The sequence below is a fragment of the Leptonychotes weddellii genome, chromosome 4 (assembly GCF_054177405.1).
Source record: "Leptonychotes weddellii isolate Sample4059 chromosome 4, ASM5417740v2, whole genome shotgun sequence".
In the NCBI taxonomy this organism is placed as follows: domain Eukaryota; kingdom Metazoa; phylum Chordata; class Mammalia; order Carnivora; family Phocidae; genus Leptonychotes; species Leptonychotes weddellii.
The window spans coordinates 19595555-19612212 of NC_138372.1; the positions used below are offsets into that span (position 1 = coordinate 19595555).

A 16658-nucleotide genomic window follows, 5' to 3' on the forward strand; every position below is an offset into this window, starting at 1 on the left:
TTCTGGCTCATGAGAGCTGACTAAGCATACCCATTTATATCCTCTCTCTCCAGAGATCCACCCATAAAAATAACAGCAAAGGAATGAAACAGATAAAATACACAACAACAAAGAAAATAAAAACAGTGGGGTGCCTGACTGGTTCAGTTGGAAGAACATGTGGCTCTTAATCACAAGGTTGTGAGTTTGAGCCCCACATGGGGTCATGAGTTTGAGCCCCACTTAATCTCTCTTACGTAGAGATTATTTCAATAAATAAAACTTCAAAATAAAATAAAGAAAGTAGAAACAGTGACTTCAAGGGGCAAAAGACTCAACAAACTTTTAGAAGACAGAAAGTACATCAAGGACTGATACCAGAGTCATCCGTTTACTCATCATTTCAAGAAATATTTAAGGGGCACCTGGCTGGCTCAATTAGTGGAGCATGCAACTCTTGATCTTGGGATCATGCCCCATGATGGGCACAGAGCTTACTTAAAAAAAGAAAAAAAGAAATATTTTATGTACTAGGCATTGTTCTAGGCACTGGAAATAAAGCACTGTGCACAGAGTCCCTGCTCTTAGTACATTTATATTCTAATTGCAAGGAAGAGACAGATAAAAAGTAAATTATTATTCAAGCAGCAGTAAGAAATATAAAATAGGACAAGGAAATACAGAAACTAATTCTACAGAATCTGGACTTTTTGTTATATGTGGCCACTGAGTCTCTGCTGTTAGTTTAATGGTCAGCTAATGATTAGACAGAGATTTCTCTAGTCCCCTGGAACCAATAAATCTCCCAGTCCTTACTGATGGGCTTTCTATATATATTATGGCACACCTTTAGCACTCAGCCAGTCAGTTTTCAATTTTGCCTTAGCCTTACTATCTGTAGGCACAGAGCCTCAAGATGAACCAGAACTGAGAGCTTAGGGCTTTCTCAGGTCCTTCCTAAACATGCTGACTGCTCAACATATGTGCAACAGCCTTCCAGAGTCCCAGGAATATATCAAAGCTTTACAAATCCCCTATGGACATCTATTCCCCAGCTTTTCCTTTTAAACTTTTTTGGTTAGCCTGTTTGCCCCAATTGCTATTCACTACCACAGGCAGCTGAGATGTTCAATAATTGCCTCTAATTGTTTTCAATGAACACCCTGGGTGGAAAAGGCTCCAAGTCAGATCAAATACATACAAGTTTGCAAATGAAGTCTTTTAAGGAACTACCAGACAAGTCAGTAACAACAAATAATGACAGGTCAAATTCAACTGACAATTCTCTGGGAATGGGGCTTTGAAGAAGCGCCAATCTTGTTCTGTCACTTCCAGTTGGCTTCTAGGCTGCTAGTTTTCACCATGATTGGGGGCTGTTGGTTTTCAAAGTTACTGTGGAACTGGAGAGAGGAGGATGGCACTTGGGCAAGTTAAACCGCTACAAAGTTCACTGTTTTTCCTGAAATGTGGCCATTTTTCTTGAATAAATGCTCCCAGTTTGCTGCAAGCCTATGGTTAATTTTCAGAGTTCCGAAACAGTTGATTCTATGTCTGTCGGTGTTCTCATTGCTTTTATGAAGGCGAGAACTTCAGAGGTTCTTATTCTGTCATTATTGCTGACATCTTGCATTTTAATTGAGAAACTCCTTTAACTCAGTTTTTTTTGAGAGAGAGAGAGTGCCTGAGTGGGGAGAGGGTGGGGGCTGAGGAGAGAGAGAATCTTAAACAGGCTCCACGCCCAGCATGGAGCCCCACATTGAGCTTATCTCATGATCCTGAGACCATGACCTGAGCCGAAATCAAGAGTCGGACACTTAACTGATTGAGCCCCCCGGGCACCCCCTACCTCAATTTTTATACTTACTATTTTGTTATATCTGCTATTTGATTTTTCTCTTTTATTTATTTATTTGTTTGTTTGTTTGTTTATTTTAATTTGACAGAGAGAGACACAGCGAGAGAGGGAATTCCACAAGCAGGGGGAGTGGGAGAGGGAGAAGCAGGCCTTCCATGGATCAGGGAGCCCAATGCAGGGCTCGATCCCAGGACTCTGGGATCATGACCTGAGCTGAAGGCAGACGCTTAAAGACTGAGCTACCCAGGCACCCCTGATTTTTCTCTTTTTAAAACTTCAACATTTACATTTATTTTATTATTTATTTCCTCTGAAATCACAGAAAATGCTTATCTTTTAAATCTCCTTCAGTTTATACTATTCACTATTTCCTTTAGTGCCAGTTACATTTGACTCCTCTCTTTCACAGCATTAATTTTCCTCAAATGATTAAATCTAGATTATTAGAGTTCATTTTTTAAAAAAAATTTATTTATTCATTTGAGAGAGAGAGCACAGAGGGAGAGTGAGAGGGGGAAGCAGACACCCCACTGAGCAGGGAGCCCAACGCGGGGCTCGATCCCAGGACCCTGGGATCATGACCTGAGCCGAAGGCAGATGCTTCACTGACTGAGCCACCACCCAGGTGCCCCTAGAGTTCATTTCTGTATGGGAGTTTTAACTAAACTTTTTTTCCTCAGAGTGGATGGGAATCTTTGTGTATCTGTTGTTATAGGTAGTTCTAGCTACATATGTTCACTTTCAGTGATTATGAAGAGGGGTGAAATATACAGTTAGGCCGTGTCTGCAGGTAACCTGCTTTCTGGATATGAACCCCTGTCTCTTCTGACCATCACAAATTATTAGGGATATATCTGGCGTCTTATGCTAAGACTCTCACTTTGGAGTAGCTATCAAAGCTTTATCCTGGGGAGAAACACTGGAGTTACCCACTCACTTTGCTTTTTGCTTCCTCTGCTTTTGTTATAGCAGTCTATAGTTACTTCAGGCTCCTCACGCTTCTTTCTCTAATCTCAATATTCACTCATTCATTTATAAAATATTTATTGAATGTCTACTATGTGCCTGGCTTTAGTTTAGATATTGGAAATTCAGTGATAAACACAAAGTTCCCAGCCTCAAGGAACTTATATTCTAATAGGAAGATGAACAAATATATAAGGTAATATAATTTCACAAAGTAATAAGAAATAATGGAAAAGAACACAAAGTAATAAGAAATAATGGAAAAGAACATAAAAAATAGAGACTGACTACAAGGGAGCTATTTCAGATAGGGTGATCATTTCTCTGAGGTGGTAACATTTCAGCAGAGATCTGAATAATGAAAAGGAGAGAGTTAGAAGAAGATGCAAAAGAAAAGGTTTCAGAAGGAAACAAGTATAAAGAAACTGAAAGGGGGCGCCTGGGTGGCTCAGTTGGTTAAGTGACTGCTTTCGGCTCAGGTCATGATCCTGGAGTCCCGGGATCGAGTCCCGCATTGGGCTCCCTGCTCAGCAGGGAGTCTGCTTCTCCCTCTGACCCTCCTCCCTCTCATGCTCTCTGTCTCTCATTCTCTCTCTCGCAAATAAATAAAATCTTAAAAAAAAAAAAAAAAAGAAAAGAAACTGAAAGGAGGGACGCCTGAGTGGCTCAGTTGGTCATGTTCCCAGGTCATGTTCCCTGAGTCCTGGGATTGGTCCCACATCGGGCTCCTAGCTCCTAGCTCAGCAGGGAGCCTGCCTGCCTCTGCCCAACAGGTCCTCCTGCTTGTGCTCTCTCTCTCTCTCTCACTCTGTCTCTGACAAATAAATAAAATTAAGAAAAAAAAAAAAGAAACTGAAAGGATAACATCTTGTCATGTTTGAGAAATAGCAAAAAGGCCATTGTTAGGAAGTGAATGAGTGGTTGGAAATGAAGACCGAGAAGCAGGCAAGGGCCAGATCACACACAGCCTTGTAACACATGATACGGAGTTTGGGAAGGCAACGGGTACTTCAAGCAAAGGAATGACATAATCTGATTAATATACACTAAACACCATGGGGAGAATAGACCATAGGGAAATACATGCCCTCCCCAAACAGACTGTTCAATGTGTCTGGAAAGCATTTCTCCAGGCTTTATTTTTTTAAAAGATTTTATTTATTTATTTACACAGACGGAGATCACAAGGCGGGGGGGGCGATGACAGAGGGAGAGGGAGAAGCAGGCTCCCAGCCGAGCAGGGAGCCCGACGCAGGGCTCGATCCCAGGACCCTGGGATCATGACCCAAGCCAAAGGCCGACTGAGCCACCCAGCTGCCCCTCTCCAGGCTTTATCCAAGGGACAAACACCAGATGCTCAAAATCAAGAGCAAGGGCCAGGAAACTGATTTATGCTCCAAGCACCCTTCATTTCTTCATAATTGTCTACTTGGAATCTGATAACATTTCTGAAACTTCTACACATACTTTCAGCTGTGATTTCTTCTCCTAGTCTCTACTGATCCAATCTTACTGTTTCTTATCTTTTAGAAATTCTCCAGTCTCATCAACTGATGATAACTTTTCTCAGTATATTACCTTTCAAAAAACATCTAACATATCTAACATGTTACTCAGAGTCCTTTGTATTCAATGTCCTGCTAAAGTAGACACAAATATCCAGCAGACCTATACTCACCTGACCTACCTTAAGACTGTCTTTCAAGGGACACTAAGAAAGCCTTTTAGCTCTCACAATTCAGGCATCAGCACAAATCAATTTCCGTGGCAAAAAAAAAAAAAAAAATTGTAACCAATTACACCTTCCCTGCAGAACTGTCTGTGGATAGACAAAAGCCATCACCATGCTGATGAACTCCTTCCATAAATAAACAGCCTAGCCAACTGACTGTGGTAAAGTTGGTGAATTTTCTGGTTACTTTATTTGGGAGGTATGACTGATCAACATATCATGGTATTGTCAGCTGCAGGAATATTTTAGTGACTTTATACTTAACAGAATACTATCAGAACTTACTGAGAAAGAATTTTTTAAAAATACATTTAGGCTGTACCAAATTCTTAATAGGAAAAATACTTTATCAGGAATAGATTCGCTAAGAATTGTTCTTAAAATTTCTAATATTATTTCTTGGAAAATCATCCTTTGAAGTTGTCTATAAAACAATCTTTAATAAAAATTACAAAAACTTTTCCCCACAAGCTTCCGATAAAATAAGGAGATCTGTTCTACAAGAAAAATTCCAAAACCACAGTAAAAAGTATTGAGAAGGAATGAGTTAATCTGAATTACATTTGTCAAAGTGAGTTTAATAATAATCCTACAGTTCTACTACATTCTTTCCAACTCTCCTTGTTTTTAGTAACTTGTCAGTCACAAGCTCAAGAATTTAATGTGTAAAGATCCAGACTCCATGGAACTCAAAGCCTCCAAAATTTTATCTTTATCTTCCTTTAATCTGTGACATTAACATTTCTAAGAGAATCACAATTTTTTCTATAAGTGCTATGGCCTGATTCATGGTTTATTCCAACATGAATATCCTATAAATGTGCTGTTTCCAGTTATATAGAAAAACTTCCTCTGCCTTCAAAAGTCAAAACTCTATCACATTCTATAAATCTATATATATATATCACATTTATACATCAGTTAGCTCTCCATTATTCAGATAAAATTTATCTTACACTATACTAACAGAACTAAGTCCTCTGAAATGTATGTCTTTAGCTGTCAGAACTATAAAATCTACGTTCAGTTCTTTTATTAATATTTTATTTCTCCAAACTTATTTACTCCTTTGAGAATCCACCAGCCAAAAAATTCAGTGCTGTCATTTCAGCACAGATTGAGGAACAGTGAATTTTTCCCCATATTTAAAAAATTTTAATTCCAATGTAGTTAACATACAGTGTTGTATTAGTTTCACAATAATAGTGAAGTTTAAACACTTGTTATTTTATTTTACTCTTTTCAACATAATTCACCTCTGTAAGAGGCAGGTTTGGCAAGCTTGAAGCATTAACTCTGGAGCCAGACTACTTAGGTTCAAATCCCTACTCTACACTGATGAATGGTGTGGGAGTTTAGTTATTTAACATTCCTGTGCCTCAGCTACTTCACCTGTAAAATGGGAATAATAATAAGTGTCTCTGTCATAAGATTTAAATGAGTTAATATTTGTGAAGCTCTCAGGATAGTGCCTGGCACCACAGTAAACACGATATAGCTATTTGTTACAGAAAAATAAAATAAATAAATATCTTAAACATAAGATAAATTCAGGAAAAAAATCTGGTCTTAAGTGAAAGTCAATTCAGCAACTAGTTGTCCTTAGTTTTTCAAAGGGAAAATATTAAAATGATTAAGGATGAGGTCCAAGTAACAAGAGATTCCTATGAGAGATTAAATAAGTTGGACTGGTAGCTTTGCCTTTCTCATTTGGCTTTGATTCCAAATACCCTACACGAAAACTTTCCCTGTTAAGTCCTTTGCAAGGAAAGGTGTTTTCAAGTTCCTGGACAAGAAAACATTGAATGTCAATCACATCCTGTTACTTAGCAGATACCCAGAACTCATCATGGTCACAAATACTTTCAAGAACTCCAACTGTGAGTTGTGAGTTAATAATGGCTAACATTTATGGAATGTTTTTTATGGGTCAGACACTATTCTAAGTACTTTACATGTATAAATCATTTAATCCTCTCAAGTCTATGATAGGTACTATTTATTATTTTACCATTATATTACCATTTTACAGACGAGAAAACTAAAGTACAAGAGAGTGACTTGCCCAGGGTTATTTACCTAGTAAGTCACCAATCTGGAATTCAAACCCAGGCAGCCTAGCTTCAAAGCCTGAGGTCTCAAACCACAGCTATGTGCCATTCAATATGGAACATCACAGGCAGTACTGATGACTTTAGAAAGCTCACCAAGCTAAAAATGCATGCTATGCCATGCTATACTCACAAGTAGCCAGAATTCACAAGCCAGATAATAATACTGAGGCAAATTTTCTTCTTTATCCTCTCATTCTCGTTCTCCCAGGCCTCCCAAATGAATGAGTGAATAAAGTGAAGTGCTTCATTATTTTTTTAAGACTTATTTATTTTGAGAGAGAGAGAGAAACTGCATGAGCACAAGGGGAGGGGGCAGAGGGAGAGGGAGAGAGAATCTCCAGCAGACTCCTCGCTGAGCGTGGAGTCCCACACAGGGCTCCATCTCATGACCCTGAGATCATAACCTGAGCTGAAACCAAGAGTTGGATGCTTAACTGACTGCACCACCCAGGCGCCCCAAGTGAAGTGCTTTAAATAGTGCCTTTAACATAGTAAGTGCTCATTAAGTGTTAGGAGGTGATGGTGATAAAAAACAGTAGAGTATGCTGCTGACCCTGCCTCACTTTAATGGCTACAATATGCTAGGAACTGTTGATATCTCTACTATCTTTTCCCCTTTGTGATTACAGGAAAGGAGTTGGGACAAATACATACATCACATAACATGCAGTCCACTCTTCAGCCATGTTACTTTCACCTGATCATCTACACAGAAGCAAACTGCTTCACTCCTCAGTTCTTTTTTGGTTTACAAAGACTGGATTGGGGCCAGAAGAAAGCAGAATAAAGCAGTTTTGTAAACTTTTGACTAGATGCCAAGAACAGAAGCAAAGTTTGTGAAAAGCAACTTCATCGACTTAAACTTTGACTATTATTTGGAACCTAGCAAAGGATTCTAATGACAGAAGCTCAGCATGTGACTGGGCATTCTCAACCTCCTGATTCTGTATTACTTAAAAATAATGTGCCTAGATGCAGTAAAGAACAAAGATGACAGCCATGACAACCAGGGCAATAGGGTCTCCCTCTCTCAATTGTTCTGCATAGTTATTTAGATTAAAAGCTTAACAGAATCAAGATACATTTCAGAGGAAAAAAAAAAAAAACCTAACAAACACAAACATTTTCAATTCCAAAAAAACAATATTGGAAAAAAACTAGCAGTCATTAGAATTTTCCAAACTGCAGGTAAAACACATTAATATCTTATTAAACTTAGTGGAGACCAACAGTTTTGAATGAAATACAATAAAACAAAATAGAATAAAAAATATTACAATTCATCACCAGTAGTAAAGATAATACTGTTTCACAAAACTCCTGTTTCAATTTTAAACATTAATATGTAAAAGTACTGGATAATGTACATATGTGTGTAAGTACTGGGTAACAATGAAAAACTGTATCTTATAGTGGGTCATGATCAAAAAAATTTGAAAGCCACTTTATCAGAATATAAAAAACTGGCCAGAGAAAAGGAGGAAAATAAACCACTTCAAACTACACAGGAAATAACATTCAGAGTTTTGGTGGTTCTCTAAGATATAGTTTTTTAAAGGCAACCTTCTGAAAAAGAACAAAAAAGGAAAAGGAAACTATCTGCATAAGAATGAACAGTTTAACAGAGTTATTCCAAATAAACAACAATTTCACAGAATGTGAGGTACAGACACTAAATAAATATATACTAACAGGAGATACACAGAAATAAGATAAAGCAAAGATTTTCAGTTCATCTAGCTATTAAATGCCACGCCAACATTAGAGATGGCTTCTCTTTGCAAAATCTCTCATTCTCCCTCTCAAGAACTCTTATTCATCAGTGTTATCTAATCACTGATTCGCAACCTACAGCAAAGATTTGGTAAAAAGGAAAAGAGGATTTGAAAAATTCAGTGGATTAATAACACACTGATTTCTAGAGCATGTTTTTTTTTTAATAAAACATGTATATACTATTTTTTTATCCTAAAATGTTCCCTAAATTCCTAAATTTTCTAAAAACCAAATCATATAGACATTATTTTGCATTATGCTGTCAATAAAAAGAGAGTGAAACTATCGTTATCAACCTAGTGGGGAAAAAAATTAACATCATTGTGCTAAATTAAAATTCCCTCTTATTTTGAAAAAAGGAGGAACAACAGGTGTATCTGACCTAAATCTTTTTCAACTACTATGGAAACTAAAGAATAAAGTTCAATTCCACCTAAGAGCTAATCATTCTAATTTATTCCCATAGTAACAGTGCTGATAGCAATACACAATTTTCCTAAATTCAGTAATTGCTACATTATTAAATTTCAAGTGAAAAAAAAAACTATTGAATTTTAGAAGATAAACTGATTATCAAACCCACATATAAAAAAAGAGTTGCTTTTCAAACAAAAATTAAACATTTAAACGAAAGTAAAAAACATTCTAAATACCAGTAAGTAAATCATCATAGCAAAGCTTAGACTTTTCAGCTCCATAACAATATTTTTCCCACCAAAAAGAAAAAAAAATCAAGACAAAAAGCTACTATGAAAAATGGTGTACTTAATTAATGTCCGAATTAATAAACGGAGTTAATATATAAGAAATAAGCTAAGTAGTATCCCTAAACAAGTGTCACTTCTTACTAGAAATAACTGTAGTTTTTTTTTGTTAACCAGATCCCATGATTCTCAATTGTTTTTATTTATTTTTATTTCTTTAAAGATTTTATTTATTTGACAGGGAGAGAGACAGCACAAGTAGGCAGAACGGCAGGCAGAGGGAGAGGGAGAAGCAGGCTCCCGCTGAGCAGGGAGCCCGACGACCCCAAGATCATGACCTGAGCCAACGGCAGACGCTTAACGACTGAGCCACCCAGGCACCCTTCTCAACTGTTTTTAAAATACACCGAAAAACCTCTTCTCATATCTCAGTCCCAGACCCTTACATTAAACTACCACCTCAACTGATATAAAATCATCTCCTTCCCTTAGAGATACAACAAGAATTTTTATATTTGGGAACAATAAAAGAACAAAAGAATAATATTAATATGATTAATAATATTCTAAATTATTATTTGCAAAGGAATTGATTTGTGAAAGTTCTCCTCTTTTCTAAGTAAAACTAAAAACACTTAATTTTGCACAAATTTCCAAATTTGAAAATGAGATACAGGTAAGTCACAAATTTCGGTTTTAACTTTGTTTCATATTTCAAAGTTGTTAAATTAATATTGAGGACATTAAGATTTCAGAGTTTGAGACTATTACATAAATTTGCTTAATACTTTGCAGATCAAAGAAAGGAAAAATATTAAGATCTAGAGGTAAAACATGTTAGTAATATAAAATGCATTTTATTAAATAATACTGCCTTTTCTCCAAAAACTCAAAAGTAACCAACTTCCACAAGATAATTTTTTAAGAGGGAAAGATCCGGTCCTGTTTTCCTTTATTAATACATAATTTCTGCCATCTAAGACACATAGGTAGTATAGGGTTCGCAATTCGCCTTAAGCCAGCATTGATAAAAAGACCATGTAAAACCCCTCTCTAAGGTTCCCAGCCAAAAGTTGTATTCTTTTGTTTCAGACAAATTGGATTTTTTAACCTTAACCTATAAAGGAAGAAATCACTAAACTAGTAGAACTCTGTACAAAAAGGTCATGAACTCTGAAGCAAGAAAGACTAAATTCAAATCCAGCTCTCTGGATAACTAGCTTTGTTACTTTGGACAAGTTATGTAACTTCTCTGCCTTGGCTTCCTCCTTTGTAAAATGCAGATAAGAACAGTGCTTACTTCACAGGGTTGTAAAGATTAAAGAATTAATATATGTAAACCACTTGGAACAGTTCCTGGCACATACTAAGAGCTATGCTGCTTTTATGTTTACTGTTTTACCATTACCTTTTTACAGTTCAGTTGTGAAGTTTCCCAAATGAAATTTATTTAATTGTACCTATAAAGAACATGATTTTATATTAAACTGTGATGGAAATTAACACAAGAACCTTAAACTCATTTAATGATGAAGAATCAAGGTGTTCTGAAAACAGAAAATCATAAAATCTAGCTTAAAAAAATCATATACCATTGTCACTTTCTTAGAATTAGGCTTATTTTAATTCTAATTATGTTGTCTGCTGCTGCTGCTTTTTTTTTTTTTGCTAGCCCGTGGTGATGTAGGTTATATTAAATTTTATAGTTTAATTCAAGTATGTACAAAGAAAGCCAAATTCAGGATTTAAATGTAAATGTCAGCCTTATATAATGTTACCTGGTTTACATGAACAACCTATATATGTATTATGAAAACTGAACATAGTAGGCACCTAAAATAAATTTGCTAAAAGAAATGTATTACAAAGATTATAGCTTATTATTTTCTAAGGCAAATAAAAGCAAATCTACCTAGTACAAATATTAACCAAACTAATAAGTTAAAGTGCATCCAACACAATCTGTAGTAAGATCTTTAAGACATTAAGCACTGACTGCCTTGGGGGAGGATCTGTTAACTTACAGTAAGTCAGCACTATTTTTTAAATTTTTCTTTCTTTTTAAATTTTTCTACACAAATGTTAGAGTTATTTGTTTCAGTTCTGTGAAAAATGCCATTGGAATTTTGAAAGGAATTGCACTGATCTGTAGACTGCTTTGGGTAGTAGGGACATTGTAATAATATTAGTTCTTCCAATATATGAGCATGGACTATCTTTCTGTTCATTTGTGTCATCTTCAATTTTTAAATCAATGTCTTATAGTTTTCTGTGTACAGGTCTTTCACCTCTTGATTAAATTTTATTCCTAGACATTTTATTCTTTTTGATGCCATTGTACATGGGATTGTTTTCTTAATTTCTCTTTCTAATAGTCATTATTGTGTAGAAATGCAACAGATTTTTGTATATTGGTATTTTGTCTTGCAAATTTACTGAATTCATTAATTCTAACAGTTTTTTGTGGAGACTTTAGGTTTTCTACATGTAGAATTAGGTCACCTGCAAATAGTAACAGTTTAACTTATTCCTTACCAATTTGGATACTTTTTCTTTTTCTGCCTAATTGCTATAGCCAGGACTTCCAATACTATGATGAGTAAGTATGGTGAGAGTGGGCATCCTTACCTTGTTCCTGATTTCAGAAAAAAAGCTTTCAGTATTTCACTACTGACTACGTTTGTGATGGGTCTGTCATATATGGCCTCTATTATGTTAAGGTATGTTCCTTCTATCCCTACTCTGTTAAGAGTTTTTAATCATGAGTTTTATGATTTCAATGGATGTTGAAAGGTCAGCACTATTTATACATTTCCTTTTTTGATTTAAAATACTAATACAGTGGCGCATGGGTGGCTCAGTCATTAAGCGGCTGCCTTCGGCTCAGGTCATGATCCCAGGGTCCTGGGATCCAGCCCCGCATCGGGCTCCCTGCTCCGCGGGAAGCCTGCTTCTCCCTCTCCCACTCCTCCGCTTATGTTCTCTCGCTCGCTGTGTCTCTCTCTGTCAAATAAATAAACAAAATCTTTAAAATAAATAAATTAATTAATAATAAATAAAATACTAATACAGGGGCGCCTGGCTGGCTCAGTTGGCAGAGTATGCGACTCTTGATCTCAGGGTCGTGAGTTCCAACCCCATGTTGGGTGGAGAGATTACTTTAAAAAAAAAAAAAAAGGTAAAGTACTACTACATATTTAAAAGGAGAAAATAGTAAAGATAAATTTTATGAAGCCCATATTTCTAATAACTTTTTAAAATATACTATAAATAACAAAGAAAATACTCTCACTATTTTTACATTTAGTAATTAGATACCCTAAGACTTAGGTTGATGGGACCAAATAAAAATATCGAGATGATGATGTAGTTGCTGTTCCATTATTTGCTATGTTCTCTGTCAATAAAACATATTCACAGCTTAAGCCATATATTCTGTATAAGAACATGCACCTGCATTTTTAAGTTAATGAGCAGATAGAAAGTCCACCTATTTTCAACTTTATTCCAAATAATTAACCCCTTGATATAAATGAATGTATGAGAGAATAAACTGATCCTAGTATTCTTAAATACATTTTGAACTATTTCCATGTTAAACTAGTCTACGTTAACTATTTTGAACTATTCTTCCTCCATTTAAAACACACATAAGTTAAAATACCCTGCTGTTATATGCAGAACACAAGTCTTTTTTTTTTAATTTTATTTTTTTTTAAAGATTGTATTTATTTATTTGAGAGAGAGAATGAAATAGAGAGAGAGCACATGAGAGCGGGGAGGGTCAGAGGGAGAAGCAGGCTCCCTGATGCAGGACTCAATCCTGGGACTCAATCCTGGGACTCCAGGATCATGACCTGAGCCGAAGGCAGTCGCTTAACCAACTGAGCCACCCAGGCGCCCCACAAAAGTCTTTTAGACAAACAACTACAAAGAAGAAGTTCTATCAGCCTTTTATCTGAAAGCAAAACAAAAAGAATGAAGTTATGAAGTGGCTTAGGCAGATCACAGAAACCATCACACCGCAAGGTACAAATGGTAAGGACATTGGTGTACTTTGTTTCTTGAATTTTTAAAGCTGCATTTTCCTTAAAATATATTCCAGGGTTCAAGAATAAAAATTAAACCATGTAAAACAAAGCACAGTAGCAAGTAAAAAGACAAGAAAATAACATTCAAAAATAATTAAGCCAAATAAAAACAGAAAACTGGCAGGCATAAACTAATATGTAGAAATTTATTTTAAATTGAGCCCTCAGGGTTACAAGCTAAGACTGCCAAACTAAAGGAGAAATTTCTATAGAAAACCTACAGCGATTCCTCTCCCGAGCATTACAAATATCCACTAAGCTGTCTCTAGAGATATTTTTGTTTGTTTGTTTGGAAGCTAGGTAAGACGTGCAGGCTTTTCAGTAATTAGCTGAAAGTCTATCAGGTTGGGTAGGAAGACCAGGAGCATGAACACAATTGCTCCCAAACCATAGGACGTTCATTTCATGTAAGGGCTTTTATGCAGCATTTATATCATAATAAGCTAAAGTGATTTTAGAAGAAAAGAGATAGAGAGAGAGAGACTCCCTAAGACTTTTCAACTTCTACTTCTGCACAACACAATTTCTTTCTAGAGTCCATTTTGAAGGCAAAATGACTTTAGCCTTGAATTTAAAAATCTGTCATAAATTTCTTACCCTAAAACTCATTCCTGTGACACAAATGTATTGAAATGAGCCATTAAATGCTATATTGTGCTCTCTGACCTACAACTTTGAGGGAACTAAAACCCACTTCTGAGCGCATGCACAAAACTTCTTTATTTGTAAAAACTGACCTTGGAAATATCACCAATTCTTTAAGTCTTGATTTCCTTATTTGTAAAATGAAGGGGTAAGTTTGAGCTCAATGGTTCCCTCCAGCTGTAAACTGTAGAAATCCATCTAGGTTTAGACTTAGACATGCTCAAGAAATAAAAAAGGTTGAAAGAGGGCCTTGAATCAATCCAAATATAAGTCTATCTATGGAGTTAGTTTTCAAGGATGCAGAAATGATGAGGCCAGGCTGAACAGAAGCTAGTTTCCAGTATTGGTGCTGGGGAAGAGGTATATGGGTAAGGAGCTTTCAAAGGGTCTTCCCTCAGCAGTTAGATACGGCCTGAACACCAACCAGAAGGGTCCTTCTCTGTGGCATCTAGGACTAATATGGCCAAGCTCCAAAGTCCTTTGCTAAAAATAGCTGAAGGGAGCAGCCCAGTTCTGGAATGAGCCAAGGTCTATGCTATGCTTGTGTATGTATATGTATCATATGAAGAGAAACTTTTCTGCAACTCACCAGTCAAAAGTGAAGCAGACACAAAGCTGTATTTAGTCTGTTCACTTAAGCACTAAATTTCAGAGCACAATTTGTATTTCAGAAGCTGCTCACACAAAAACATTTGCAATCAAATGCTAGACACCACCATAAACATCACAAAAATAAAAATAAAAATTATCCAACCCTGTGTCTCAAAATATAGCTCAGATCACAAAATTTGAGAAATGGGACACTAACCACTATTAAATCCAATCTCTTCATCTTAGAGGTGACCAAGAGCCATTAGAGAAATTTAAGAAATTTAAGAGAAACCTAAGTCTCAAGTAAGAAAAAGGTGATGCTAAGACTAAGGTGGAGGGGCACCTGGGTGGCACAGTCAGCTAAGTGTCGGGACTCTTGGTTTGGGCTCAGGTGGTGATCTCAGGGTCATGAGATCCAGCGGCATCAGGCTCCAATCTCAGCGGGGAGTCTGCTTGAGATTCTCTCTCCCCCTCTCCCTCTGCCCCTTCTGCTCCTGTTCCCTCTCTCTCTCAAATAAATAAATCTTTAAAAAAAAAAAAAAGACTAAGGTGAAAATAGTAAAGAAAAAATAAAAGAATAATAGTTAAAGTAATAATGTAGTGTAATGGCTGGCTTACGAAGAAACGGGAAGAAAAATAGAAAACTTGTCAATACCGTAAAAATGAAGAAACAATTTGTAAGAGGTAAGGATAAAGATACATATGCACACTGAGTTCAAGTAAAGAAATTGTACTTTGAAATTCCTATAGTGCACCCCTTAGCAGAAAACATTTCAGTAACACTAAAATTTTTGGCAATAAGCTTATAAATCTGGGGCTAAAAATCTCCCAAGAAACTGTCCTCTGTCATAGCAACTGTCCTGGAAGTAAAGCCTATGCAGAAAACAAAGGTGATCGTCCCAAGAATATCTGCATTTTTGCCTCAGCTGTGCACATCCATTCTCATGGGACAGAGAACACAAAAATGACAGGACGTCCTCAGGGCCTGTCAAGTTAACAAGACCACACAAGCCCAATCTCTAGCAGTTCCGTGTGTGTGCCACCTGTAAGCCCTCTCCAGAGAGAGCCCCCCACACTGTGTTCCAGCAAAGAACTGGGAACGCCTTTGTTGTTCCCTAACTACAGAAGCTACCAAAGTTGAGTCTAACACAACGCCTCAAGGCAAAACTTCCCCCAAGACGGATAAATCGGCCCAGATTGGGGCTTTGGCTAAGCCCTCCTCTAGCTAAGAAAAGGCGGGAGAACCCCCAGGCGAACCACAAATGCCACCTATTAGTCCCAGGAAGGGACAGGGGTCGAAGGTGATGGAAGTTGGGGGACGGGACCTAGGACCCCAGAAAGGCTCAGTTTCGCAGTGGAGGAGGGGAAGCACAATGAGGAGGTGGGCAGTCCTGTGAGGGAAAGAACGGCGAGATACCAGGAAGGTGCTAACGTGAGAGGAGGGGAAAAGCGAGAGGCAGGGGTGAGGGAAGCGCTGAGGCAAAAGGCAAGAAAACGGGGCTTGTAACCGGCGGACGAAGACGAGGAAAACAGCCAGGCGAGAAGTGCGCGGCGACAGGCAAGGCTAAGGGGAGGTGAAAGAGGCGAGGCCAGCGAGGGAAAGGGCTAAAGTGAGGGAAGCATTACAGGGACAAGGGACAGGCAAATAGAACCCCCACCCACAGGGACCGGGACAGAACTTTTGACTCGTCCCCCTACAGGCTGCAATCAACCTGCCGCATTCAGACCCTGTCGTGGCGGGTACTCACCCTAAGGCTGCAGAGGCCCCAAAGCAGGACATGGGTACTGGTCCAGACTCACAGCAGAACCAAGCGGATGGAGGAAACCGCGGCGTTAGCGTGACCCGGATGAGCATCCCTAGGAACCGGAAGTCAGCAGCCAGGGTCACCTCACAATCCACACCTCGTTCTACCAGAAGCCTCTGGGCGCATGTGTCAGGCCACATAGGGCGGGGCGAGGAAGGGCCTAGACCCCGCCCACTCCGCCCTACCGGGAGCCCCGCCCCTAGTTACGCCCCGCCCCTGGTTACGCCCGGCTGGGAGCCTGGACTGAGCGTGCGGAGAGGCTGGTTCTTGCTGCGAGCGGGCGGTGGTGCGGCTGAGGCACAAGCAGCCGGATAAAGAATATTTCAGCATTCATATTTTTAGAAGGTCTTTTAAAATTCGTGTAATGCCTGCCTTCCCAAAGCGATCGTGAGAAGAAATG

At 37.9% G+C, this 16658-nt stretch overlaps 1 protein-coding gene across 4 annotated transcripts in view; it reads right to left on the minus strand.

The window, feature by feature from the left end:
* The window catches only part of EYA3 (EYA transcriptional coactivator and phosphatase 3), a 107528-nt gene extending 91168 nt beyond the window's left edge, over positions 1–16360 (minus strand). For 2 of the 4 annotated variants that reach the window (XM_081817871.1, XM_081817867.1), the window contains exon 1: positions 16202–16360. The gene's annotated coding sequence lies outside the window, so the exon portion shown is untranslated. Of the gene's footprint in view, positions 1–4478; positions 5345–16201 lie in introns of those variants that run through there. The other 2 variants (XM_081817868.1, XM_081817869.1) reach the window with 2 other exon arrangements.
* Positions 16361–16658: the final 298 nt, after the last annotated feature.